Below are 27,254 nucleotides of genomic sequence, written 5' to 3' on the forward strand. Positions count from 1 at the left end.
TAGCTCTTCTCCAAATTTATTGTTTTGCTCATCCTCCTGTAATCTATAGGAAAGATTCGTGTTCATAGTATCACAAGAGGTATCTTGCATTTTTTCTGTGAAACTATCAGGAGCCAAAATGAAATCTATGGCTGCCAGAGAAATATTTTTTTTAAAAAAATAATAAAATATAGCAGCAAATATGGGAAAATATACCCTCTAATTTTCAGCTACAAATGCTTGTCAAAACACTAAAAATGCAATAATGAGATTTCCTTGAACTCCTCTGTTCCACAAATATCTCTTAGTAAGTGGTAAACAATATTCCTTTTATTTAGTTATACTAAATACAAAAATGAAAAAAAAAACAAACACACACACAAGTTTCTGTGTTTTAAGCCTACAATGAGGGCTAGTATTCCCTTTACATAGACAGCCATGAGAAGTCCAAAAGGAAAATAAAAAGGAAATAGAATGCTACCAGTTATTATTATTAGGTAATTCATACTGAAGAAAAAGAAATCAAGGAGCTGTTCACTACATAAACCTGTTTTCTTCTCCCAACAGGACACAATAGGATTAGAAAGCAGAAAATGAAGGGCAAAATAATCAGAGTTAAGAGACAGCTCTTATGTGTGGCTCCTTTAGTCTCATAACCATTCTAAGGAGATCAGAAAGGGGAGACAACACAGTTTTGCAAGATCCTAGGTGGCAGGGGAAGGCAAGTGGGAAACAATTCCTTTTCCTGTTACAACAGCAGAGGGGCATTGGAGGAACCCAGTTCATAGGAGATTCAAGCCAAACCAACGTAAACTTCTTTACATTAAGTCTATTGGAATCTGGTGTCACCAGGTGCCATGAATTCAACCAGTGGCCATTGGTCCAAGAAGTAATGGGAATAAAAACCCTTAGATGACTATTAACTACAAAGGCACCTTCACTCAGACAAGTCCAAGGCTCACAAGCCATATAGTTTTTTGTTTTTTGTTTTGTTTTGTTTTGGGTTTTTTTGTGAATACCATTGCACTTTGATGTGGAGAAAAAAAAAAAAAAGGTGCAATGCATCAATGTATTTTTTATTCTTTTTTCCCCCCTCAAGAGACAACACTTTGACCAAGTATCACCATTTCTGCCACATTCAAGGATGCCTGTTTGCCTGTTTTCTACAGCCATAAAAAAAAAACCAGCTATGACCACTGTAACCCAGCTAGAATAGGTCCCTAGGCATGCTAGGGATGCTAGCATGCAACTAGGGATTGCTTCAACTAGGCATGCTTCACATAAATTGCAGCTTTAATTATCACAAGGACCACAGTCTCATGGACTAGTGCGTCCAGTTTACCTGTTTCCTAGCATGGTCTTCCTCTACTGCAGTAATATTTCACTCCTCCAGCACGCATATAAGTTTGCACTCATCATTATTAAAGTATATCAGGTTAGATTTATTGCATCCTGGCCTGGACCAGGCAACCTCAAGCAACTAATCAAGTCACCTGCAAGTATCACAGCACTCATCAGTGGCATTGCCAGATGCTGAAAAGAGCTTATGATAGGGTTACCTGGGATTATCCCATTAGAGTCCTTAGGCAAATGAGATACACTGCCCATCTCTCAATTGGATTAAACTGCTGCAGAGCTGTCTGGTTTTCAAACTGCATCCCCAAAATCATACTTTTCATAGCCAAGAACAGAGCAAGAGTGTCCGCTTGCCCTTTCTGTTTGCCCTGCCCCTCTTCAGCAGAATCAAAAGGCACAGTCTGAGATGCTAACAGGTACTGTAATAAGTCTCACAACAAAACTGTTTTATGTGGATCATACCTTAATTCTAGTCTCCAGCCCTCAAAGATAGATACCCATGTTGTAAGAACCCATTGAAAACCACTCAATGGTTTTCACTCACCCAGATGTGTGAATTTATTGGAACAAGTCCTGGGTATTAAGTTTAATTAAATGCATATAAATCAGAACTTCCCTATTCATTACAGCTTTTAACAGCAGTCACTGGTATTAAAACATCTAGGAATTCTAATCCCCAGGGCTTACAGGCAAATAGTTAAACTTAGACCCAGTGCTTACAACCTGTGAAGTGGAAAGTGCATAGATACTCCCTAAACCTTTTGAAAAAAACAAACCTGAGAAAAAGTTCACATACCACAAAAATAAGTGGCTGTACTCCAGGGACTCCAAGGCCTAATATTCCAATGTTGTTTTCAGAATGTCAGCTATGGAGGGGTTTGTTTAGTTTTTAAATTCTTATTTTAAGAGTCTTTGACAAGGTCAGGAATAGGAAAAGAGAGAGATAAAAACTTAGTAAAGCAGCAACACACCACTTTTGGAAGGAATTAAGCCATACAGCATAAGCTATTTGTGAACAATATCCAGTGAGCAAGGAAGGTATTTCCCCATCTTTTGCATATGCTTCTCTGCACTGGATTCTTATATCAAAAAACCCCAAGTCCTATCTGCCCTCCTACACACCCCACAAACAATGCATACAGAATTACAGAATTATTGAGGCTGGAAAAGACCTCTGAGATCATCAAGTCCAGCCTATGACCTAACACCACCACACCAGCGACCATGGCACTAAGTGCCACATCCAGCCTTTCCTTAAATATATCCAGGGGTGACAGCTCCACCACTTCCCTGGGCAGTCCATTCAAATGCCTGATCACCCTCTCCATGAGGAAGTGTTTCCTGATATCCAACCTAAACATCCCCTCGTGCAGCTTCAGGCCATGCCCTCTCGCTGCCTGGGAGAAGAGCCTGACCCCCCCCTGACTGCAGCCTCCCTTCAGGCAGCTGTGGGCAGTGATAAGGTCCCCCCTGAGTCTCTTCCAGGCCAAACAACCCCAGCTCCCTCAGCCTCTTCTCATAAGACTTTTCCCCTTTCCTTAAAAGACTTTATAAGACTTTCCCCTCTGTCCCCTCACAGCCTCCTTGCTCTCCTCTGGACCCACTCCAGCACCTCAAGGTCCTTCTTGAAGTGAGGGGCCCAGAACTGTTCCCAGTACTCAAGGTGAGGCCTCACCAGTGCTGAGTACAAAGGGAGAATTACATCCCAAATCCTGCTGGCCACACTATTCCTGGTACAAGCCAGGATTCCATTGGCCTTCCAGGCCACCAGAGCACACTGCTGGCTCATGTTCAACTGGTTGTCAACCAGTACTCCCAGGTCCCTCTCTGCAAGGCCATTCTCCAGCCTCTCTTCCCCCAGTCTGGGTGTAGGGGGGCTTATTATGGTCCAAATGTATGACCCTGCACTTGGTATTATTGAACTTCATAACATTGGCTTTGGCCCATCAACACAGCCACACCAGGTCCCTCTGCAGCAACTTCCTACCTTTGGCAGGTCAAACTCCCCCCAGTTTGGTGTCAACTATGAATTCACGAAGGGTAGACTCAATCTCCTCATCCAGGTCATGAATAAAGATACTGAGTAGGACTGGGCCCAGTACTAATCCCAGGGGGACACCACTGGTCACCAGACACCAACTGGATGCAGCACCATTCACCACCACTCTCTGGGCCTGGTCATCCAGCCAGTTTTTAACCCAGCAAAGGGTGCATCTGTCCAAGCCACGGGCTGCCAGCTTTTCCAGGAGGATGCTGTGGGAGGCTGTGTCCAAGGCTTTGCTGAAGTCAAGGTAAACCACATCAACAGCCTTCCCCTCATCAACTAGGCAGCTCAGCCTGTATTAGAAGGACATGCAATTGGTCAGGCAGGACCTTGCTTTCCTAAACCTATGTGGCTTGAGCCTGATGCCCAGGTTGTCTTCTACATGCCACTTGATGGCCCTCGGGATGATCTGCTCTATAACCTTGCCAGGCACTGAGGTCAGCCTGACAGGCCTATAGTTCCCTGGATCCTCCTTCTGGCCCCTCTTGTGGATGGATGTCACACTGGCCAACCTCCAGTCACCTGGGACCTCTCCAGTTAGCTGAGACCAGTGATAAATGATGAAGACTGATTAGACAGCTCTTCTGCCAGCTCCTTCAGCACCCTAGGATGAATCCTATCCAGACACATAGACTTGTTGGGATCTAAGGGCACAGTAGGTCACTAACAGCTTCCTCCTAGATTATAGGTGGGGTATTCTGCTCCCTATCCTTGCCTACCAACTCGGGAACACAGTTGCCCTGGGGGTAGTCAGTCTTTTGGTTAAAGATTGAGGCAAAGAAGATGTTAAACACTTTGGCCTTTTCCTTGACTTCCATTACTATGTTTCATCCCTCATCCAACAGAGAATGAAGATTTTCCCTGACCTTCCTTTTATTATTGATGTATCTATAAAAGCATTTTTTATTATCCTAAACAGAGATGAGATAGGTGAGGTTTCACATCTCTAATTCTCTTTCTACATGACCTTATAATATTCTTAAACTTTTCCTGATTTACCTCTCCATTTTTCCAAAGCTGATAGACACTTTTTTTTTTTTTTGAGTTCTTGCAAAAGCTCAAGCAGGCTGGTCTTCTTCCCTGATGGATCATTTTTTGGCACATAGGGATGGCCTGTTCCTGCACCTTCATAATTCCATTCTTAAAGTAAGCTCAGCCTTCCTGGGCCCCTATGAGGGCTGCTTCCTAAGAGAGTCTCCAAACCAGTGTCCTGAACAGATGAAAATCAACCCTCTGCAAGTCCATGGCAGAGCTTTGCTGACAACACTCCTAACTTCACCATGTATTCAAAATTCTATCATGTCATGGTCACTGGGCCCAAGACGACCTCCAACCACCACATCTTCCACCATCCCTTCCCTGTTTGCAAACAGTAGGTCTGGCAGGGCACTACCTCTGGTGGGCTCACTTACCAGCTGTCAGAGGAAGCTGACACCCATGCATTCCAGGAATGTCCTGGACTACCCCCTTTCTGCTGTGTTGTACTTCCAGCTAAGTTGAAGTCCCACGTAAGAACAAGTGCTGGTGAATGTGAGACATCTCTGAGTTGTTGAAAGAATGTCTTGTCATTGTCTTTATGCTGGTTGGGTGGTCTGTAGCAGATTCCCACTAGGATGGCAGCCTCATTTGCCTCCCCCTTTATCCTTACCCATAAACATTCCACCTCTGTGTTTAACATTGTGTTCTAGGCAGTCAAAGAACTCCTGAACATAAGAATCAGAAGTGCTTCATTTTATTACTGGGAAACATCACTGATACTCTCACTTCCAAACAGATTCAAGTGTGACACCAAAGTAACCAAGGAAATCCACACTAAATTTCTTCAGAAGCATAACAAAAATCATTTCAGAATGATATATTTTGCTTATTTGCAGGTCTTGGGTCTGTCCTGCAGCCCTCAAAATAACTTCACACTATAGCAGAGTGTGAGTACTTTGCCACCGGGCTGTTGAATCTGATACAGAGTACTATTCAAAGTGATAGTAATAACCACACCTAGCATAGCTTTTCCTATACCAGGTGTAAATCAGAAATACAGAGGATCACAGAGTTCCACACAAGGACACTCAGACCATCTACTGCACTTACATTAGTTGGACAAAAACAAAGAGAAATCTTATCTCCCCAAAACCTGTCACACCAATTAATAAACTAAAAGAAGAAGCGAAATAAGATATCAAGGTTACTGTATTCTTGTCCCAGTTCTAATGTACTTTACTGAGTATTTAAGGAGATGCACATAACTTAAAAAAAAATAATTAAAAAAAAATTACATATATATATATACACAATTCCTATTCACAGGAATTTGCATGTGGAGTTCTAGTTAAGCTTATTAATAACAAGCACAGTAAGATTACCAGCAAGTGCATTATTACTCTGCATGCATCAGTTACATCTTTGTCTGACTTTTTCTTCAGTTTATCAACCCTGTTTGTTTGGAATGTTAAACTTCTGTGCCATGTAAATGAAAATATTTAATTATGCAAAGCAAAGGGGAAAGCTTCACATTATTATAATTGAGTTAAATTCTTTCTGCTTTAAGCTCAAATACTGAAAACATAGATGAGCATCTGTTAAGAATTTCAAAGTCTTAAACTGTGACTTTATAAATTTTAAGAGCTACATGTGAACAATTTGAAGCCTTTTGATGTTAATAAAATTACTGTAATAGATTCAGCTTTCATAGTTAGAATTAAATGAAGTCTGAAAGCTTATTGCAAATCCAAGGTGAGAAGCAAATTCAGAAAGAAGTTGCTCATTTGCTACAATTTTTCAACTCGTGCGGTAACCACAATTTGTAATTGCAAACGAATGAATGAGCAATTGGCTAAGGAAGTTAAAAGCAAAACCATCTCAGGAAAACAGCACCTTAAAAGCAACCTCTCATAGGTCTCCTTCGGCAAAAGGAAAACCTAATGCTCATAGTTATATACACAATAGCAAGTATCTCATGAAGAGGTCAGTGTGACACACTGAGTACTGTAGCCACTTTAAGGGAATAGTCGTGGTATGGCACAACCTGGTATGCTGAGACACCAAAAAAAATTGCCAGTGCTATGAGCCGTAAAGTAAGATGTCAAAGAATGCTACATTTTTTAGAGAAAAACTTCACTGAATCTTCACATTAAAACAAATAATCACCAGCTCTGCTTTCTACTGGGTGTGGAAGTACTAATAGTCCAAAGGAGCTTAAATTCTCACAGAATTTGAAAGAAGGCAGAACACCCCTGTTCCTCTGCCAGCTACACCTGCTGCAAAGCTGCCATTTCTCATATCTGAAACACTCAATTTTTATCAGGACACTTTAAAAAAGATTAAAGAAGCAACCTAGTTTCCTCTGATGTTCGGCTCTGACTGTGAGAAGAGAGAATATGTTGGCTGATTATTTGCATTTTATTACAAGGTGGTAACTCTTCTCAGATCATTATGATGATGTTTACCTGGTCACAAAGCTACAGTAAGTAACCTGCTTCACAGGAGTCAAATACAGAATTTGCAAGCAAATGCATCTGTTTGGCTAATTCGTGATTGCTCAGATGCAATGGTTGGTGCCCCACTAAGTTTTAGACATTCTCTACCACATACTCGAGGGACTGCCTTGCTTCTAGTGTCATGTAAGTGTTTATGGCCTTTAGTGGCTGAGGAGGTTTAAACATTTTCATATTATCATTTCTGATGTGAAGGCCTTGTCTCTTGACCGTGCCTGCCTGTGCTGTTCAAATGAAACTCCACAGACCCTTGAGACCTAAGACCTTCCCACTCACCCAGGTTTCAGAAAGCAACAGCACTCTCAATGGCTTATTCATGCTCATTGCCATTCAGGTGCTAATGGTTTAAATAAATAAGTAAGCATGGGAAGCATCTTTTGACTAGAGGTCTGATCAAATTAAGTCAATGGCCCATCCCATACCCTGGAATACCTGTAGCAGCCAAGCTGGATGCCAGGACTTGGCATAGGCTCCGAGCTGTGTTGTCAGCAACACACCACCACCTCCTCTGAGAGGCTGGGGGATTAATTTAAATGTAATAAATAAAAAAATAAATAAATCGTTGAGTCACAGTAATTTGCCTTCTACTATAGGCCCAGTTCTAATACTTCTCTCAGGGCAGAGATGGATGAAATTGCTTTGCTAATTACAAGCATGCATACTTGTAAATGTTGAGCTGTGTTCTTAATATCAAATTGCTTGGGTTCTGAATATAAGCAGATTTGGGTCTTTTTACCACTGTTTATGGATGCTTTCTTTGAGAAACCCAATCCTGGACAGATTTCATTTAAAGTTAAATTGGTGTTACAGATTCCAGGCCTGAGCCAGCATTTTGACTGGATTTTGCACTTGGCACAGGCTACAGTATATAATGTATTGCATAATCTGAAAGATCTGCCACACTTGCTTATCCCTCATACACATCCCACACCCACAAGTCCTACCCTCCCCCCACCAAGAAAAAAACCTCATGCCACTGAAAGCATTAAAATGCTTTAAGCTGGATGATGGCAAAATGTCATGAGTCCTTACTGACTCCATGGTTTAAGTGTGGGTTTTAATAGAGGTAATATTTCTTCATTGCTATCCAGTACAAGATTTGTTACCAACACAATGACTCAAGTATGACATCTTTTATGAGTGGTATGTTAAGCCAATTAACATTAACCTAGCAGAAGAATCAAGCATAAATAAGAGACTATTTCAGCTGAAGATTAAAGTATCTACACTGATAATTTTCCCCAACTGAAAGACTTCGACCCTTGAAGACTGAGATTTCTTTTCTTGAGATGAGATTTCTTTTTAAAACTAACTGATTCAGAATTCTGATGCTGAATTTTCCCAAATACAGTTTCTACTTATTTCAATTACAACAGAAAATAAAACATGTGCAGCTAGTGTAACAATTTTTAATCCAAGAACCGTAGAACCAAGACATTACAAGAGCCATGCAAAAATTATACGATAAATTAAATATTCTATTCTGCTTAATTAATTGCTTGTTCCCCTTCCCACTTGGGAAAACAAAAATAAGACAGCCAGTAATGTCTACAGACTTTGCCAGCTCTGCTTATACAGCAAGTATGGCCCTACACCCAAATACAGGCATCAACTGTTCACAGCAATATTCCTCAGAGTTTGTATTTCTCATCTTTGAATGCCGAGACAAGAGGTGAGTCAAGTTAAAATTCATTGAAAATACATACAACAACAATACATACAACAATATCTTCTAAAGAGCACAACCTGGTTCTCTTCAGAGAGATGCTGAGTGGCTGCATCTCCCTCAAAAGCTGACTACTATCAAGTGTCTTTCTGGCAAGTGGCTACTATAGTACATTCAACCCCTGCTCTGCACAAAGATTCTCTCTTTGTTTTTTGTAAAAGATATTGAGTTTACCTAAGCAGACCTAGCAAACACTTACTGTGTTTTGTGATGATAGCAGTATGTGATCCATAATAAGTTTTTGCCAAGAAGTTAATCCAGGCACTGACCTGAAATAACAGGGTCTGATTCATAGCTCTCTTCAGCCTGGAAGCATTTTGAATAAAAAAATAAGAAAAACTTTACTCTTCCTCTTACACAAATCCTGGCCGTAAACCACTGCCCATTGTAGAAAAGAAGGGAAAATGCTGTATGTAAAATGTGTCCTGGCAATTCCTGGGCTGTTTTAGACAGCACAACTCACACTAAGCAACCAGAAGCCTAAAATATACACTGCTTTAATTCAGCAACCATCACTCAAGATCCACCACTTCTGATATAGTAGAGAAACAAAAAAGACACCTCCCCTTCATGTTCAGAATCTACCAGACTACAATGTGTTTGTAAATCCTTATTTTTAATTACGTTATACATATTTTTCAATGTCTAGAATATGCTCTCCTATACATCTATCCAGTTTTGTATCCACACTTTAAGAAAAGGCTCAAGATACATAACCCTGGGCAAAAATCTCAGACACACAAGTCTCCAAAAGAATTCTTATTCTGCCTCTTTTCTGTCTTAGTATCACTCTGATCTACCGAATCTTAACTTACAGCATTTTGCAACAGTGTTCAGGGCAAAAAAACCAATTTCAGCTGCCACACACGATCCAAGGTCAAAGCAGTAGATTGATTTATTTGCATTTGCAAATGCAAAGAAATCAATATGGCAATGGTTCTGGTCTGGCTTTGCAAACATCTTTTTGCTTGCCTCAAAGAGAGAGCAAGCATTGCGTCTACCCTGTGTGAAGTCCACAAGTAACATTCCACTCTTAGTTTTTCTGGTACTCACAATGCCTACTGAATTAAAGCAAGATATTAAAAAAAAAATATTTCCTCTACCCATTTTGACTATTGCACTGTAGATAATTTAAAGCCATGAATACCATTATACCAACACATATAGATGTCTACACACATATATATATTATGCAAACACACATAAAAAGGTAAACCAGATTGATTTATCAGTTAAATAAATAAATAAATAAATTTTTTTTTTTTTAGTGCATACCATAGCTCCTCTTTAGATATGCCCTGCTGTTTTTCAGTGGTGTTTTTCAGAAGGGCAGGGGAGAAGTGAGCAGTGTGCCCAAGACTGAGAAAAAGTGTTTTACAACTAATTACCATGAACTTTTTCAGGATTCACCTGCTCACTACTAATTCAATAGATGCTTTTCCTTTATATGGTTTTGTGGGTTTTTTGTTTGGTTTTTTTGTTTGTTTTTTGTTGTGGTTTTTTTGTTGTTTTTGTTTTGTGTTTGTTTTTTTTTTGTTTTGTTTTTTTTGTTTTTTTTTTTTTGATGACCAAAAGTTGTACACAGCATGCATTTTAAGAAATAAACTGATAAGTTGGAACAGGGCATGTATTAATTTTGAGTAGCTAAAAAAAAAAAACCAAAAAGGTAACACAACATAGAAAATGGCTGACACGGGATGCCCAGAAGCAAGGTTTGGTCATGCACTAGATGCTGCTACAGAGAGAGAAAATCACCTGCTGCCTCAGGCACCACACCTTTGATTTTGGACTGTATGGTGTGCATATCTGCAGTATGTAATGTATGTGTATACATATGCACACACAGAGTCTGATGTCTGAGTTGCTTTTACAAAAAAACCCTGTGCTCCATATCACCACTGAAGCCAACAGCAACTACTACTTGGCTCTGCTGAAAATTGACCTAGATAACTGGATTTAGACATAGCAGCTCAAAAATTGGTGGCTAAGCAAAAAAGTGCACTGGGTAACTCAAGCAAGCTGAAGCAAATATTTTTGTTTTAAGCTACTACGCATTTACAGTCATGCAAGGTGAGTTTTGAGTTTGAATAAGACATTTAAAAGGAACTAGGATCTAATTGATCTTGCATCTCGATGCATTGTGTGGTCCAAAATCTGCAGCCCACAGAGGACCCCACACCAGAGCAGGTGGATGCCCAAAGGATGCTGTGGCCCCGTGGGAAGCCTCTGCTGGAGCAGGCTCCTGACAGGACCTGTAGACCCATGGAGAGAGGAACCCATACTGGAGCAGGTTTGCTGGCAGGACTTAGGACCCATGCTGGAGCAGTTCCTTCCTGAAGGACTGCACCCCATGAATGGGACCCATGCTGGAGCAGGGGAAGAACACGAGGAGTCCTCCCCTTAAGGAGGAAGGAGCAGCAGAGGCAGTGGGTGATGAACTTATGACAACCCCCAATCCTCATCCTCCTGCACTGCTGGGAGGGAAGGAGTAAAAGAATTCAGGAGTGAAGTGGAGCCCAGGAATAAGAGAGGGATGGGGGCAAAGCATTTTAAGATTTGGTTTTATTTCTTATTACCCTACACTGATTTTGATTGGAATTAATTTCCCTGAGCTGAGTCAGTTTTGCCCATAACAGTAATTGCTGAGTGACCTCTCCCTGTCCTTACCTCAACCCACAAGGCTTTTGTTGTATTTTCTCTTCCCTGTACAACAGAGAAGTGACAAAGAGGCTTGGTGGGTAACTGACATCCAGTCAGAGCCAAGCCACCAAAACAAATCATTTCTTTAGGAAAGGGAGCAAATTTATCTTACTGTTGCCTTGAAATCTTCCTTTTCAGTCCTATTATTAGGTGAACTACTGTCATGAACATTTAGTAGGTTATAGCCCACTTTCTCCACTTCCCGAGTGCTGGAATTCCTGCAGGAGATATACATCAAATCCTCTCCAGCTAACTCCAATAGCTCATGTATAGAGAGTAACTGAGTTGACAATATAGATTTTTACAGGGACAGTTAATTTGCTTTTGCAAGCTGTGCTCCCATTTATGCTTTAAAAGCAATAATCACCCAACTTTTCTCTCAATTTAAACAAAGTTTTTCACAATGCATTCAAATGATTGACTAAATTAGGCTAGAAATGCTGATGCATCAAAGTCTTTCAAAGATGGATAATATCAGGGGCTGATACCATGGAAAAGAAGCAATTTGAAAAGAAGAGACAGCCGTTAATCCAAATCTAATAACCCAAACAACAATCTAGGACACAGATTTTAACCATATGCAAAAGGAAAACTTGAAAATTACAAAGCCACATAATGCATAGATTTAAGACTATGAAAATAATCTATACAAATCCTAAATCTGAAAGGTATCTGCTTGATAAAGAACAAGCTTTTGAGTTTAGAATTGTTTCTTTCGTTCCCTCTTTTGCAAGGGTAATAAATTTCAGAAAACACGAAGCTGTGAATCAGGACCACTCTTTCTTCCAGTATCAGTTTTCCAGTAAGGACCCATGCCTAAACATGCACCACAGGACCAGTCCAAGGGCTGGAATGAATACAGCTACTGTCTATATTGCATCATAAAACTTTGAATATGTCAAATGTTAGCCACAGAGATAGCACACTTTTCATCATCTATCTGATCTTCTGGATTTTACCAAAAAGGCTACACATCTTCTATAAGGGTTAGAGTGCCTCTTCCAACACCTTTGCAGCTCCCAGCACTCAAAGTCCAAAGCCTTTAAACAACAGCCTCTCTACTGAGCTGAACTGAGTCCATGTTCTCACCACACAAGGGAAGAGCCCCCTGAGCTACTACCAGCTCAGGTCAGCTCCAGCACCAGCTGAATGGAAGCCACATCATGTGCCAGCTCAGCTGAGAAGCAGCACTTAATAGATCAAACCCAGTAGAACCATTATACTGCTAAAGTAGCTTAGGGACCTAAGTTAATGCCCTGCATGGCACTGCACCATCATGCACAAAAGCAACAGGTTGCTTAGATACACCTTAGTGTTTGCTGCATAATCCATGGTGCCTTCTTAGGTATTCTGGAGACATCACAACATTTGTTATTTTCAGATCATCTGCACACTGATATCATTTGCAAATTCTGAAAGATAACTTAATGAGCAGCCACACAAAGTCTCACCTTAAAAATAATCTCAAAACAACACAAACAAGTCCTGAACCACTTAACCAAATGAATTTTTCCACCCTACTGCAAAGCCAAACAGAAGAAGCTAACATGTATCCTCAACTGAAGGCAGATACTTCGGGAGTAAATTGAAGCCAAAACATGAAAAGCTAAAGTTAACTTTGTTTGCTTGTGCAGGTTAAACAGAAACAATGTTGTCATTCATCAAAAAAGAAGCCAATTACACTGATCCCAGAGATACTTGTAACCTCTGCTACAGCCATTTAAAGATTTCACTGCATTTTCCCATTAGGAATGCTCTGAGGGCACAGGCCTCCAGACAGAAATTATGACAAACTGCTTCTCATCTATCAACACCAAACACACCTCCCCTTCCTTAATCACACAAGTTGCTAGCAACTAGCCCCTGTTTTCAAGGTGCCTTGCCACTTCTTTTCCCCAGCAATCATCCCCGGCTCCCAGTTAAGTCAGACTCCATCCTTACCAGTCCGGAATAGCTGTTCCCATTGCCTACTTACTGCATTTTGTGACAGACCTGTGCCTTCCCCCCACACACCCACCCATGCCTGTGAGGAATCCAGTGCAAATGTTCATGGTTCTACTTCACTGCTCTCCATTACCTCTGAAGGAGAAGTAACAACATCCAGAGCAACACCATGCTCGTCTTCCTGTGCAGGACTTGATACCACACTTTTCACAAACAAAATGCTTTAGGAACACAGTTTTTTTTTAAAAAAACACACTCAGAAAAGTTAAAAAAACAGACTCAGATACGTGTAAGATGTATCAAAATGTAGTACATTTCATAAGGTGGTAATATCATTCTTAAATAGATGTACATCTGCTTTATAGTTTTTAAGTGTAAGAAGTGCAATAGTTTTGATATTTTTAGCAGGAGCATGCACATGTAGAATTGGTATGAGCATTTTCATCTTATTTCTACTGAGTTAAACACAATATGTTGTCACTAATCTAAAATATTCATAAATATGAATAGAGAATCCATGCTTGCAGTGGTCTTAAAGCCTTTCAGAGGAAATACTGCCCCTCTCCTCGCACAAGGACCACATTTAATTTTGTATTAAAATATTCTTAATCCCCCTAGCTTATCCATTTCCCCCTGCCAAACCAAAACACATCTGTGCATTTTAATCAAGGAAAGGTCAAGGCACCAAGCACAATAGCACCTTACTTTAGGCTTCATGAATAGTTTGTGACACGATTCATGCTATGACAATGCAAGTTAAAAAAAAAAAAATAAAAAAAAAAAATCAAAAAAAAATCAAAACACAATCCATTAGTGACTTGGAAAGCTTCTTGCTAAATAAAATTAATCCAATCAGGAGAAAGAAAACTGTATTCCAGACACCATATGCCTCTGCCCTGACATAACTGATGGCCTTTTACAGAAAGCAGCTCACATGCTGGAGGCTTCCTTTCCATTAAACGAGTTCATGCAAGTATTTCTCAATCATGTAACTGTAATAAAACGGGGGGGAAGGAGGTTGTGTAAATCCAAACACACCACCCCCAGATTTCAACTGTCAGGTCTCTCCTTGCAGCTTCAGTAACTTTCCTTTGCCTCTTTCAAGAAATTTGCTCACACAAGCTGAAAAGAAACAAATCATACTCAATGCTTATACTGATTCCATAAGAATATTGTACTTCAAGGCACCTGGCAAGGTGACACATAAGCAAAAACAGAGGAATGAAAACATAGCACTTGCAATTGTAATTTCTATTATACAAAGCTATATGATTAAGCATATGAGATTCAACCAGCACTGAGTAAAAAAAAGAGGAAAAAGCAACATTGTTATGAATACATTTTCTGTTGAACCAAAGCTACAAAGCCAATTCCTGTCTAGAAATATGCCTTGTCCTACAGCTTCCCAGTAAGGAGCACAAAATCCCTACCTACCATGCCATACTCCTCATAATTATGCAATACTCTTTGGAATGTTCAGGGACCCTTTCAGGAACTATCAATCTTATTCCAAAAAGATGTATCCCAAAATTTTACTCAGGAATCAAAACTATACCTCTGCATCCCAAGGAGCACTCTTTGTCAAAGCCTTCTTTCTCTGAAGACCTTTTGTTCTGCACTGTGGGAACAGAGCCTCCCACTGGAGGGGTGAAAGGCAGCAGTTCCTCTCTAAAGCATTCTTGTCCCTGCTTTGTTTCAGAAACTAGTGGGGCACACACAGGTCTATGGAAATTTCTACCTCACTCGGTAATTCTGGAGCTCATGCCCCAGAAAAATACTTCACTAAAGGGAAGAAACCATCAAAGAAACACAATAAAGTCTTTATCACACTTGCCTTTCTACCTTCCTAGATATTAATTGATAGAAAATTTTTCTGTAAACCACCTCCCCTATGTGCTATCTAAAAAACCCCAGTAGTTACAAAACTTGCCCCTTTTCTCCTCTGCCTATTCCTCACATGGCACAACTCCAACACTGCAATTTACTTACCCACAACACCCTGTAAAATCAAATCTTGAAGCCTATTAAATCTCCTCTGCACTTGTGCTCTGTTGGCCTGAAACATCCCCATGGTTACTGTCTCCTCAGGTATGTGGAGCAAGACACTTTCTCATGCAACAAAGCACACTGGCTGATTTTCTTAACTGAGAGCACAGTTCAAAGGAAGAACCCACTGCTCAGGCTGTCTGGATTTGTTTTCATTTGGCTTAGGTGTAATTTCTGCTACCACCTTAATGACAACACATGCCAGAGTAGGGTCACAAGGCAGAGTTTAACCCCAAGCCCATGTGGGCCAGGACACCTGCAAGAGCTTCCATTGCCCTCCAGGACAGACAGAAGCAAAGCAAGCAATTGGCCAAACTGCAGAGAACAAACCTTTTCACAGACTTTTATTGAACTACAGCTGTAAAGCTCACATACCTGAGACCCTCCTCTCCAGAGGCAGCTCCCAAGCTCCTCACAGCCAGCCCCCACCACAGGCATCAGGGCTGCTTCCCACCTGGGTAAGTCAGGTGATTCCCAGGGCCCAGGTGATGCTCTTTCCCCAGCTCAGCCTCCACCCAACCCTTGACTCTGCTGCTGCTGCTGCTGCTGCCCCTTTTGCTGCAATTGCTCTCAGGAGAAAGGCACAGGGACAATCCAGCCGGGACTCTGAAAAGCATTTTCCCTGTTTCTGTGCAAGCCCTGCAAGGATCTCACCTCCCACCAATGCAGCACAAATACCAGCCAGGAGTTACCACCCTAAACCTTTCCTAGATGGTCCAACTTTCCCTGTCTCCACAGAACTTAGAATATGAGAATGCTTCTTTTTGTTTTATTGGAAACAGTCCAAAGAAACTTGAAGACAGATAAATGGTATTCCCTCTCCCCCCCTTAAAAATCTTAATAGTTTTGTCACAAAGTTATTAATGTTTTAAATGTTCCAGGTATAAAAAAACACAAATGTATCTAACAATGTGCATAATGTGTCATTAACTTTATAGCAATGAGGAAATTCAACCTATACAAACTCCTGAGCTAAGCTATAAGGAGCCATCTGTATTTACCTTAACTCTAAGCAAAAATTAATTTCAATTTTCAGTGTTGATGAAAATTAATAGTTTTCATGAAGACAAATAAAGTGTATAGTAACTGCCTAGTTTAGTTTTCTTAAACAGCAGTAAGTGCCTGAGAAGAAAATGAGCAGGAAGAAAATTTGCACAGAAAGAAAAAAGAATCACGGTTTTGGTTTCTTTTAAATACGGAAACATGACTGGGCTTCTTTTCCAAGATGACACTAGGTAGTAGTTCTGAGTATTTTTATCCCCTTCTTTTCCCTTTTTTTTTTCCCCCCTTCTTTTCACAAACAGCCTAAGACTTTCCTTTACTGAAACTTTAAAATAAAGATTTCGTAGGTCTAACTTAACTCACACAAGTTCAAAAATAGTATAAATGTAGAACAATGTTCAGAATGGAAATCTAAGCGTATGTTAATTGTGCTCAGTACATAACAAAAAGCTTATTCTCAGTAATCAAGAAAATTAACAGTAGATCTTTATTAAAACGCAGGCAGGACCAGGAAATTAGGACTGTATTGCTTCATAAATCTCTGTTTACAACTGGAAAGGATAACAAGTGATTATTCGTTCAGATTTCTATTTTGCTCTAAAGTAGGCCAGCCAGCTCAGCACTTTTCTCAAGATTACGAGTACTGGTCTGCCCTACATATAGTATAGGCTGGAACCAACCAGATAAGCTGAAATATGCAGCAAAAATTATTTTCATGTCCCACATCCTCAGCTATAAGAAAGAAGTGTGCAAAACAGGTATAAAAGAGTAAGATTTTAAATAGTTTTAAATTTTGTTTTGCAGTTTTCATACTTAAGTAAGAGACTCGATGATTTCCTCACCATTGGATTAACAACTAATCTTGATTCAAGAATAAGTTGTTATTAATAAGTTGTTGTTCATTAATAAGTTCAACAGCTTGTTTTCTCCCCTACTTTTCATTTCATTTTTGTACCTTCATTATCTCATACAATAACAAGAAAACTGAGTACTATCTGCATTCAGCAGACTTTCATAGTGCCAGGACATTCGGGATGCAAACACACTCACACGAAGCTTTAAATCAAAACTTTAAAAACAGATGAAACAATAGAATTTCTTGAATTTTTATGTGAAATACAGACTCTATGTGCTCCCTCCACCGAACAAGTCACCCATAAGATTTTTATTTTTTGGAAGAAGAGAGGTTAAATAGTAGAACATTGTTTTCTCGAGTTCAACTCAAAATAGTTACATGCCTTTAAATGAAGTTGGCTGTTTAAAAGACCACAATTGTGGAAAATGCTGTGTTTAAACTGGTTTTAACATACTTTTTTTAAAAGTTAACTAGTAAAATTTCCTAGAGCTGCTAGGAAATTCCTAGACTCTTTGATTCAACAAAGTCATTACCTTGAAAATGTCAGTTACCTCTGAAAAGAAAAATACTTTCATATTCAGTTTTCCTTCTACATTCAAGATATAAACATCGCCAAACCATTAGTAAGGCATTTCTGTCACATTACACCACTCAAAACTATTGTTAAGCATCAGCAACAAGGCAAAGACAGAAAAAATTAAAATACTACAAAGCAAGTTTGTTTAAAACAAAGATGATGCATTTATTATTTTGATGTATGAGACATAATGTTTTTGCAACAGAAGAGAAACATACCTTTCATCAGCTGCAGGACCTTAATGTCAGATGGCGATGTAATCCAAATGGGTCTCAGCAGCATTTTCCACAATATCCTCAAGTTTCTGCAAGAAGCTCTTCCCCTTCTTCCAGGAACTCATTCTCTTATATATGAAGCCAAATAGTTAAGACATTCAGCAGCTGTACAGTACAGTTTGTACCATTTTAACCACCCTTGAAGAATCCCAAACTGTAATCCACCATCCAAAGAATAACACAATATGGCACCCATCACAGACTGTCGTTTTGGCAACCATCCCATTTTCCTGATGACCATGTTTTGACCTGTTCAAATAAGGGGAAGAAGTATTAGTTCAGCACAGTAACTCTGCCACACTACTTCAGTGGACTAAGGCAGAAATATAAAGTTACATTCTTCTGAATAATTTCAAAGGCATATTTCTTCACAGATTTTTACACCCATCGTAAACTCAAAGTTTGCTGATGGCATTTCATTTTAAAAGCATCACCAGGCTGGAGTGTAACACAAGAACCGAGCTGAAGGCTGCCACTTGTGTATTTTCAATGTCTTAAGAAAAAGGCTTTCATATTTCTCTATACATTGTACAGTCTTGCATTACAGAAAGTGCTGAAATGCCAGGAAAGGAAGGTTACATAAAGGTTCCTCAGCTGCCCTGGCAGGTATTTCAAAACTCATGAAAATAATAAGTCAATTTAAAAGCAATAGCAAAAATAAAACTCATAAGCCCTTTTGAAGGAATTGTATCAGGATGATGGAGGGGAGAACTTAATGATGATCTTTTCTCCCCATTAGCCCTAATTCAGTGTCCTTCTATGGCATCTTCACCAGCAGAAGTGCTACAGCATCCAGGGCTCTGGCAAAGGGCACCATTGCTGACACCTGGCCCAGCAAGGAACAAGCCAAAGCAGCCAAACTCATGGCTGTCTATGCTGGCACTCCTTTTGTGCCTGCCATTCCTTCAGGAGTACAAACAGCAAATTTTTGCTTGGGTTGGGAAGAACATGAGGAACAGAGAAAAAAATGTGAGTATTCTGCACAGAGGGGAATAATGATGTGAAGAGCAGCATTTTGCCTGCCAACCTGGAGTGCGGAAAAGAGGGAAGAACAAAATTCCACATGAAGAATGATGGAGAGGAGCTAGAATAAGCTTTTAGAGACTGGAAGATGTAGGTTTACAAAGATAAAGTCAAGAAGAAAGGAGAAAGTGAATATTGGTGGACGCTTAAGAATTTTTGTAGGTTCTGTCTCTGTAACCGAGTAACATGCACGTAGGGCAGACCAGAGAAGAATATTAGAAGAAGGAGCAATAAGTTTTGTTTGCTTCACATCAGAAGAAACCTGGGTGTATCTATGTGTGAATGAAAAGAAAGATTCCGGCAAGAAGAGCTTTCATGGGAAATGCAAACAAGTAGAAGAATAGGTGCAAAAGGACGAGAAAATGAGGAAAATTAATTAGAATAGAAAGTGGAAAGGGAGAGACTTCAGAAACTCTAAAACAGACAAATCTAAGGAGGGAGAGGGACAGTTGGTAAATTAGGACAAGAAAATAACACAGGAAAGGGAAAGAAATAGAGCCGGATGAAAAAGAAGAGGAAAAGCGGTGGTTGTTCCATAGCATAGAAAACTGGAAGGGGAAATAATAAGTCACTAAATTAATCAAGACAATTGAGGAAAGTACAAAGACCACGCGACCAAGTTTTCTGAAGTTGCAATGCTTACTCCAGAAAGCATGAATACAAACAAAACAAATACAAACAAAACAAACAAAACCCAAGAAAACTTACTTTCTGAACGGGACAAAATAGACTGCACTGTGCAAGGAAAGATAAGCTAAGGAAGGGCCAGAATTTAATGACCCTTCCCACTCTCTCTCTCCACTATTACTGTAACATTTGGAAGAACAAAACCCTCCCTCTGATCCCTCCTCTCCTAAAATTGTCCCTCCACAATTCTGCACAGCTTACTATCCTTAGAAGGTCCCACAGCAGCAATGTGAGACCCTTTACGGTGTCCCCGTCCCCTTCTCCCCAACCTAGGCTAGCACCCAGCAGAGCCCCCACCTTGCCCCTGTTGTACCCTGCCCGCCCGGTTCCATGGCCAGTGCTCCTAGAGGTCTCTAAAACCCCAAGAAGCCTTCCCTGTCTTCAGCTTTCCTCTGCCCCAACTCTTCAAAACACAACTTACTCCAGAAGCTTTCTGAGAGAAATAATAAAATAAAATAAAATTAAAATAAATAAATAAATAAAAATTTAAAGCTCTAAAATAAAATACAAAGCAGGAACAAGGAGGAGGCAAGACCCCTCCTTGAGTAGTGTCCCCCCCAGCCTGCGTTACCGGAGCTAGGGCAAAATGACTGACTTACCCTCCCAAAAAAATACCTGCATGTGCTCCGAAAAGTACAAAGAAAAGGCTCGGCTGGCCCGCAGCCTCCTTCCTCTGCGCACACCCAGTCCAAAGCGCAGCTTGGGAGGGGAGGGAGGGGGGGGGCGGGAACGGAGAACGAGGGAGTCGAGAAAGAACAATAAACCCGTAGTTCAAACGTACCATCTCCTTTCTTTAAAATGTGAAACCAGATTTCCTTGCGATCTACACCGGGGCTGTTTGCTTAGAAGCGGCGGGAGAGCTCGGAGAAAGTTGAGCAAATCTTTCCCGATAAAGTTGCCGAAGATGAGATAACCCGGGAGAAGGGAGGGAGAGATGGAGAGTTCATCCGAGTTTCTCCTTTTGTTCAAGTTGCCCGAGCAGACAAAGAGCCGGCAGCGGCAGCAGGTCCCCCGCGCCCCTGCTCCCCCCGCGGTCCGGCGCAGCCGGGGTCCCGCACTGCCCTCGTCCCCCGCCTCCTCCCACAGCCGCAACTTTCCGTCTTCTCCATCCCTCCTCAGCTCCGGCCCCGTCTCCACAGCAAAACTTCTCTCGAACTGAACCTCCCAGAAAAAAATAACTGTTGCATTCAAGGCAGAGGGGGGTTGGGGAGGTGAGGGGGGGGTGGAGGGAGCTGATGGAGTCGGGGGTGGAAAGGGAGAGAAACATCTCTCAAATCATTATTTCCGGTAGATGCACCTCTTTGTTTGGATTCCCCTGACTGTCAATGAGGACAAGCCTCTGGGTATCTGGTTTAGGTCAGTTTGATCCCTCGGAATGATACGGGCAAACGCAGGACATAAAGAAAAATAAGTTTAAAAGAAAGAGGGGAAATAAAAAAAAAAAGGAAAAAAAAAAGAAAAAAAACACAACCAACCCTCTGGAGTTGCGAAACGAACCCTTTTCGCATGGATACGGGAAGTACATAAATAAACAACTGAAGGGGACTTTAGGAAGACTGTTGCTTCTTTTCCCCGTCCCCTTAGCACTTTTCAAAAGACAGCAACAAAAAAGCCCCTCGAAGGCTCCTGGCCCCGGGTCCGTGCAACCACCGCTGTGGCCAGCTCCTGGCATCCCTACCTGTTGCGTAAAGCGCAAAGATGGGGCCGACTGCATCCGTGCCAAAGAAACCAAAAGGGAAGGAGGGGGCCTCTCACGGCCCCTTCACCTGCTCTCCGGTCGCCCCCACGGAGGAGCCGACTGTGGGCGCCGCCGACCAGCCACGGCGCGGCCCCGAGTGGAAACTGCGGCTGCCCCCGCATCCCTGCCCCGCCACGGCCCCCGGCTCCCGGCCCCCGGTCCACGGGCGGCCGTCGGGGCGCCGAGGATCCCGACGAAAGTTTGGCGGGGAGGGGCGAGCGGCGGCCTCGCACCGAGACAAAAGAAGCGCGGAGCAGAGCTGCAACTCACCTTGGCGGGAGGGAGTCTGAAGAAACACCTTCCGCCTCGATCCTCCTCCTCCTTCCCACACCGCAGCCCTGTGGCGACGGCGGGGCCACGGGGCAGGCTCCTGCCAGGGGACGGAGCGTGGGTGCGAGTCGTGTGCGCGCCCGACTCGGCCCCGCTGAGGGTCCGCTCCCGGAGCCGAACAAAGGCGCGGAGGAGCGGCCCCTCCGCCCCCGCCCCGCCCGCCCCCGGTGCCAAACTTTCTGATGCCCATCCCGCTTCCCAGCGTCCCGGCCTAACACTCGGGGAAGGGCACGGGAGAAGTGGGGAGGGACCCCCACGTCGGGGAAGCGGGGCTGGGGGTGACGGCAGGGCAGGGGGAGGCGGGGGGACGGGACGGATCTGCCGCCCTTTATCTGCGTGTTGTGGGTGCAAGTGGAAGGGGGGCATTCGGGGGGAGGGGTGGTGCCCGCACGGTGTGTGCTGTGAGCGTTTGCGTGTCCCGTGAGGGTGTGCAGCGTGAGGGTGTGCATGGGGTATGTGCGGTGACAGCACATGGTGCGTGGTGGCTGCTCCCTGTGGGTGTGCACGGTGGGTTTGCTGGCACAGGCTGGGGACAGCCCTCAGTGCTGTCGTGTCCCCCACCTCCACCCCCCGAGAGCCCCCAACCATCAGGCCCAGTCAGAACAGGCTGACCAGGCCTAAAAGATTACCCAATTACAGCTCACTCTTATTAAAAAAAAAAAAAAAAAAAAAAAAAAAAAAAAAAAAAAAAAAAAAAAATAGGATTTGAAAAAGTTACCAAGAAATGGTAATTAGTAACCCACACCCGCCATGCTAGGGCTTATTTTTCAAAGTCAGAAAACAGAGGATTATCCTGAGATGTCTAGTTTTAGAAGAGATAAAAACTTTCAGGAAGGGCATAATATTTATTGTTTGGTGTCCTGTTGACACCTCCTGCAGCACCTGCCCACCTGCATCATGTTCTATTTCCCTTCAGCTCATGCTAGCAGCTCAACTTATTCCAGCTTCTTTTCCACCTTCCCACTTTTCCTAGCTTGGGAGCTTTCATTCAGATCACGCTGTCAGCCTCAAAGTTTTATTCTTCAAAATGTTTCATATCTCTCCTCTCAGGACCAGTCTTTTATCCAGCTGCCTCAGAGAAACTGCTGCCGGTTCCTCCCTTCTGTCCCCGCCTCTTCTATCACAGGGTGTGATATATGTTGCTCTCAAACATTGTCTTCCTACATTCTGCTGCAACTTACTTTGCTGTTGCTTCTCATTCTGGGTCTCTGATGTGAAATAGCAATGCATAATGCATTGTAATGTAAGACCAGGCATGTGGAATACCTCCCTATATTCATTTTTCTCTACCTTTGCTTTCACCTTACTTTCCTCTTCTGCCCTTCCGCATTGTGTACTCTGGAGCAACTATTGTAACACTTACACAATTTTCTCCTGAACTATTTTCTACAGACTGTTTCTCCTTTCCCTCCATTTCTGACTTTTTCACTAATCTTAGATTTCTATCCTCTCATCCACACAATTTCCACAGCTGTTTTAATCATCCTTTTTTTCCTCTGTTTCTCATCCGTCTCCTCACTCTCAATCCTTCAGTTTGCAGGAGGGAAGAGGAATGTCGACCAAAATGTAGCCCTTTCATTACTTCCATCCTTATTTTCTTTGCTTTCTACATGCACTCTTAGTAATGCACATTGATGCCCAACCAACACATACTCTTCTGCTAACACATGTATAGTTATTGGCTGTATATCTTTTCCACGTGGCCCCAAATCCAGTGGAAGATTGCAAATTGTGACACAACCAGCAAACATCTTATAAAGGACTATTCTTATCATTTTCTGGAAAAGCACAAATTGTAGCAATAGCTCATGGTTTCATGGGATTTTGGTTTTGGGGGACATCCAAGACACATTGCATAAAGGTATTGCTTACTGAGAATTTGTGAGGATGGTGACTTGCCCTGTGGCCTGCCAGCTGAGCTGGAGTTTGTAAGGCAGGTAACTAGGATCATCCACTTCTCCTCCTTATTTGGATGTTTGAGGTCCAAAGTGTGTAAGAAAATAATCATATATTGTAATTCTGTAGTTAAAACTGTCTTTAAACAGTATATGTCTCTATGTTATTATTTTATAAAGGATAAAGATTAACTAATCATTGAACCAGAGGTCACCGGTTCACTAGGGTCCCATAATCATGACCTGATTACATTCAATATACACAAGCAGAAGACAGTCACAGCTGATAACATGTAGCTGAAGAGCTGAGTGAGGATGAGAAATATTAAAAAAAATAATTAAAAGGGCAAAAATATCATAAACATTTCAATAAAAGTTACTATGTCTTTTCAGTTTACTTGACGAATAAAAGGCCAGCTGTTATCTAGATAATAAAATTGGTTTAAATTCCTTTATGGTTCATTGACCAGGTAAAGGCAAACACAGTAAAAAATGAATACATAAGACACAAGAAAAGGGAATAACTGACTATAGTTAGCATGAAACAGAAATTATGTATTGTAGAGAATTATTGGGAAAAGTAAAAAACAAAGGAGGGGACTGAGTGCAGATCTACTGACAACTCCAGCTGCTGACTTTTGGTTTGAAGAATACCACAACATTAAATAAATTTCCAATAGAGCACCAATGTTTAAACATTTCCGAATATCAGTGACCTAGTTTCTTCCAGCTCCCAAATAGTGGGGACAAGTGACCTAAACTACTGGTGTTAATTTGTAAATCCTTGATTTCCCCACTACACAACCACATTCTTCTTAATTCTTTCCATCTCAGGTATATGATGTCTTTCTGTCTCCCTGTGAATTTTATTCTCCTTCCCAAGCCTCCTTGAGGAAAGACTTCAGTGAAATTCATTCCAGACATAAATTCAGGACTTTTAAGATTAGAAAAGGTCAAGAAATCATTATATAAAACGTCAAATTGGACAAAGAATGTAATCCAGTTTCTCTTGTATTTATGCTAGTTGGTCATATTCTTCTGAAGTCTGACTTCCAGAAAGGTTTTCCATTTTGCTAAAACCTGATTCCCTTATGAACTAGACCATCTGTAACCCTTGCTGTTAAAAAGAACAACAACAAAAGCTGTACTTCAAGTATTATTTTTTTTTTTTGCTTTAGCTTCCAGCTACTTTTAAAAATCTATTTTATGTCTCACTACTACATTAAATTAGTGTACAGCTAATTTTATAAATGGGGGCCTGATAGCAAGACTGTCTGCACAGGACAGGAAACCTTCCTGCAGAGATAATGCACTTACAGGATTGTTTTAATCTCTTTGAGGGATTAGTTACATTAACTTGTTTAGGTTCCATTACATTTACCAAGAAAACATAAAATTGCTTGAAGACAACCATCTGAGTGGGTTTTGGGGGCATTTTGTTAAATGTCATTTAACATTTGGTTGCCACAGTAATGGCAAGGGTCAGTTTGAAGACCATGTCAGTAGCCTAGCAGTGATGTGAAGACTGGCACCTGAAAAGCCTGGAATTTCATGCAGATGCTGTACACAACTCCTGCTATGCAGAACAATGTGAAGAGCAGCCCTGCTGGCATCAGAAAGCTGGGGTGCTGATTATGTCTCACTCCAATTATACTTGTGGCTTTTTGACTTCCTATATAAGTTTTGTTATGCTGGAAAGTGGGGGAGCCCAGAAGCACATCACCTGTGTACTTGTCCAGACAAAATAGCTGGTGCCCATTTACACCTGTTTTTCCAGAGTCTGGATTTGGAGACCCACATGACCCCTTCTAATCTTTGTTCCTGGCTGGATAGAAGAATTTCAGACTATGCCAGTTTCATGGAAGTGTTATGATGGAGCTCCCCAGAAGAGCAGGATTGGTTTCAGTTCTTTCTGGTTTTAATAGGAAAACTAGGGAAAATGTGGACCTTCCCTGGAAGTAAACAGGAGACCTGGTTACTTGGGATATGGAGAAGGCTGAGGTACTCAATGACTTTTTTGGCTCCGTATTCACCAGCACGTATTCAAGCCACACTGCCCAAATCCATAGGTCCTCTTGGGAACTATACGAAGGCACATGGAAAATAAAGAGGTAATTTGCAACAGCCAACAAGTCAACCAGCCAATAAGGGGTGGCTTTCTATGACAGAGCTACAGCATTGTCAGATAAGAGAAAAATAATTTACATCACCTATCTAGACTTCTGCAAATCATTTAATACTGTCCCACACAACATCTTCTTTTCTAAATTGGATAGAGAAGGACTTGAAAAATGGACCACTCAGAGCATAGGAATTGGCTGGATGATCACACTCAAAGAGCTACAGGCAATGGCTTGTTGTCAAAGTGGAAATCAGTAAGTGGTGTTCCTCAGGGTGCATCAGCAAGTTTGCTGATGACACCAAGTTTGTGGTGTGGTCAATACACTGGAGGGAAGGGATGCCATCCAGAGGGACCTTGACAGGCTCAAGAGGTGGGTGCATGCAAACTGCATGAAGTTCAACAAGGCCAAGTGCAAGGTTCTGCACATCAGTCATGGCAATAACTGATTGAGAAGAGCCCTGAGGAGAATGACTTCGGGGTGTTGGTTGATTAGAAGCTCAACATGAGCTGGCAACGTGAACCTGAAGCCCAGAAAGAGAGGACTATCCTAGGCTGCACCAGAAGACACGTGGGCAGCAAGTCAAGAGAAGAGATTCTCTACTCCTCTCTTGTGAGACCTTACCTGAAACACTGTGTCCAGGTCTGGACTCTCCAGACTCCATGTCATGGACATGGAGTTGTCCAAGTGAGTCCAGAGGAGGACCACAAAGATGTTTAGAGAACTGGAGCACCTCTCCTGTGAAGACAAGCTGAGAAGGTTGGCATTGCTTAGCCTGCAGAAGAGAAGGCTCTGGGGAGACCTTCTAGCAGTCTTCCAGTACCTGAAGGGACCACAGCAAAGCTGTGGAGTGACTTTTCACAAGGTCATGTGGGGATAGGACAAGGAGTAAGGGCTTTAAACTGGAAGAGAGTAGATTTAAGTCAGATATTGGGAAGAAACTCTTTAGTGTGAGGTAGGTGAGACACTAGAAGAGGTGGCCCAAAGAAGCTGTGGATGCCCCCTTCCTGGAGGTTCAGGGCCAGGTTGGATGATGGGTCACCAGAGAGAAATCTGGTTCAGTGGGATCTGTCCCTGCCTGTGCAGGGGGATTTAAACCAGGTGATCTTTAGCATCCCTTCCAAGCCAAACCATTCTATGATGACAATAGATGCCAAAAGATGACAAATTTCAGGAGGGAACTCAGAACAGCATACATCAGCTACAGTAACTGTCTTTGCTTCTATTGTGACACAAGACCACAAAAAGTTATTCAGTGTTGGTTTGCCCTGATTCTCTTAGAACTACCACTAATTTTTCAAGAGCATCTGAATACTTTGATTTGTTTATGAGCTTTTCGATGTTGCCATGTGTAGGAATAGGGGCAATACAGCAGATAATCAGCAGAGATGGTTGTTCACCACAAACCCAGCACCTTCTGGGTTTTGCTGTCCTAGTAAATTTTTGTTTCTCCTGAGTTATTCTT

At 41.8% G+C, this 27,254-nt stretch overlaps 1 long non-coding RNA gene across 2 annotated transcripts in view; it reads right to left on the reverse strand.

The window, feature by feature from the left end:
* LOC139792655 (uncharacterized) overlaps positions 1-21,901 on the reverse strand; it is a 107,622-nt gene extending 85,721 nt beyond the window's left edge. Inside the window, exons 1-2 of one of the 2 annotated variants that reach the window (XR_011724330.1) lie at positions 21,715-21,901; positions 17,940-18,245 (exon numbers count right to left, since the gene is read on the reverse strand). This is a non-coding gene — a long non-coding RNA (uncharacterized lncRNA). Of the gene's footprint in view, positions 1-17,939; positions 18,246-20,487; positions 20,863-21,714 lie in introns of those variants that run through there. The other variant, XR_011724331.1, reaches the window with a different exon arrangement.
* Between the last annotated feature and the right edge of the window lie 5,353 nt (positions 21,902-27,254).

The sequence above is a fragment of the Heliangelus exortis genome, chromosome 2, assembly GCF_036169615.1.
Source record: "Heliangelus exortis chromosome 2, bHelExo1.hap1, whole genome shotgun sequence".
Classification (NCBI taxonomy): domain Eukaryota; kingdom Metazoa; phylum Chordata; class Aves; order Apodiformes; family Trochilidae; genus Heliangelus; species Heliangelus exortis.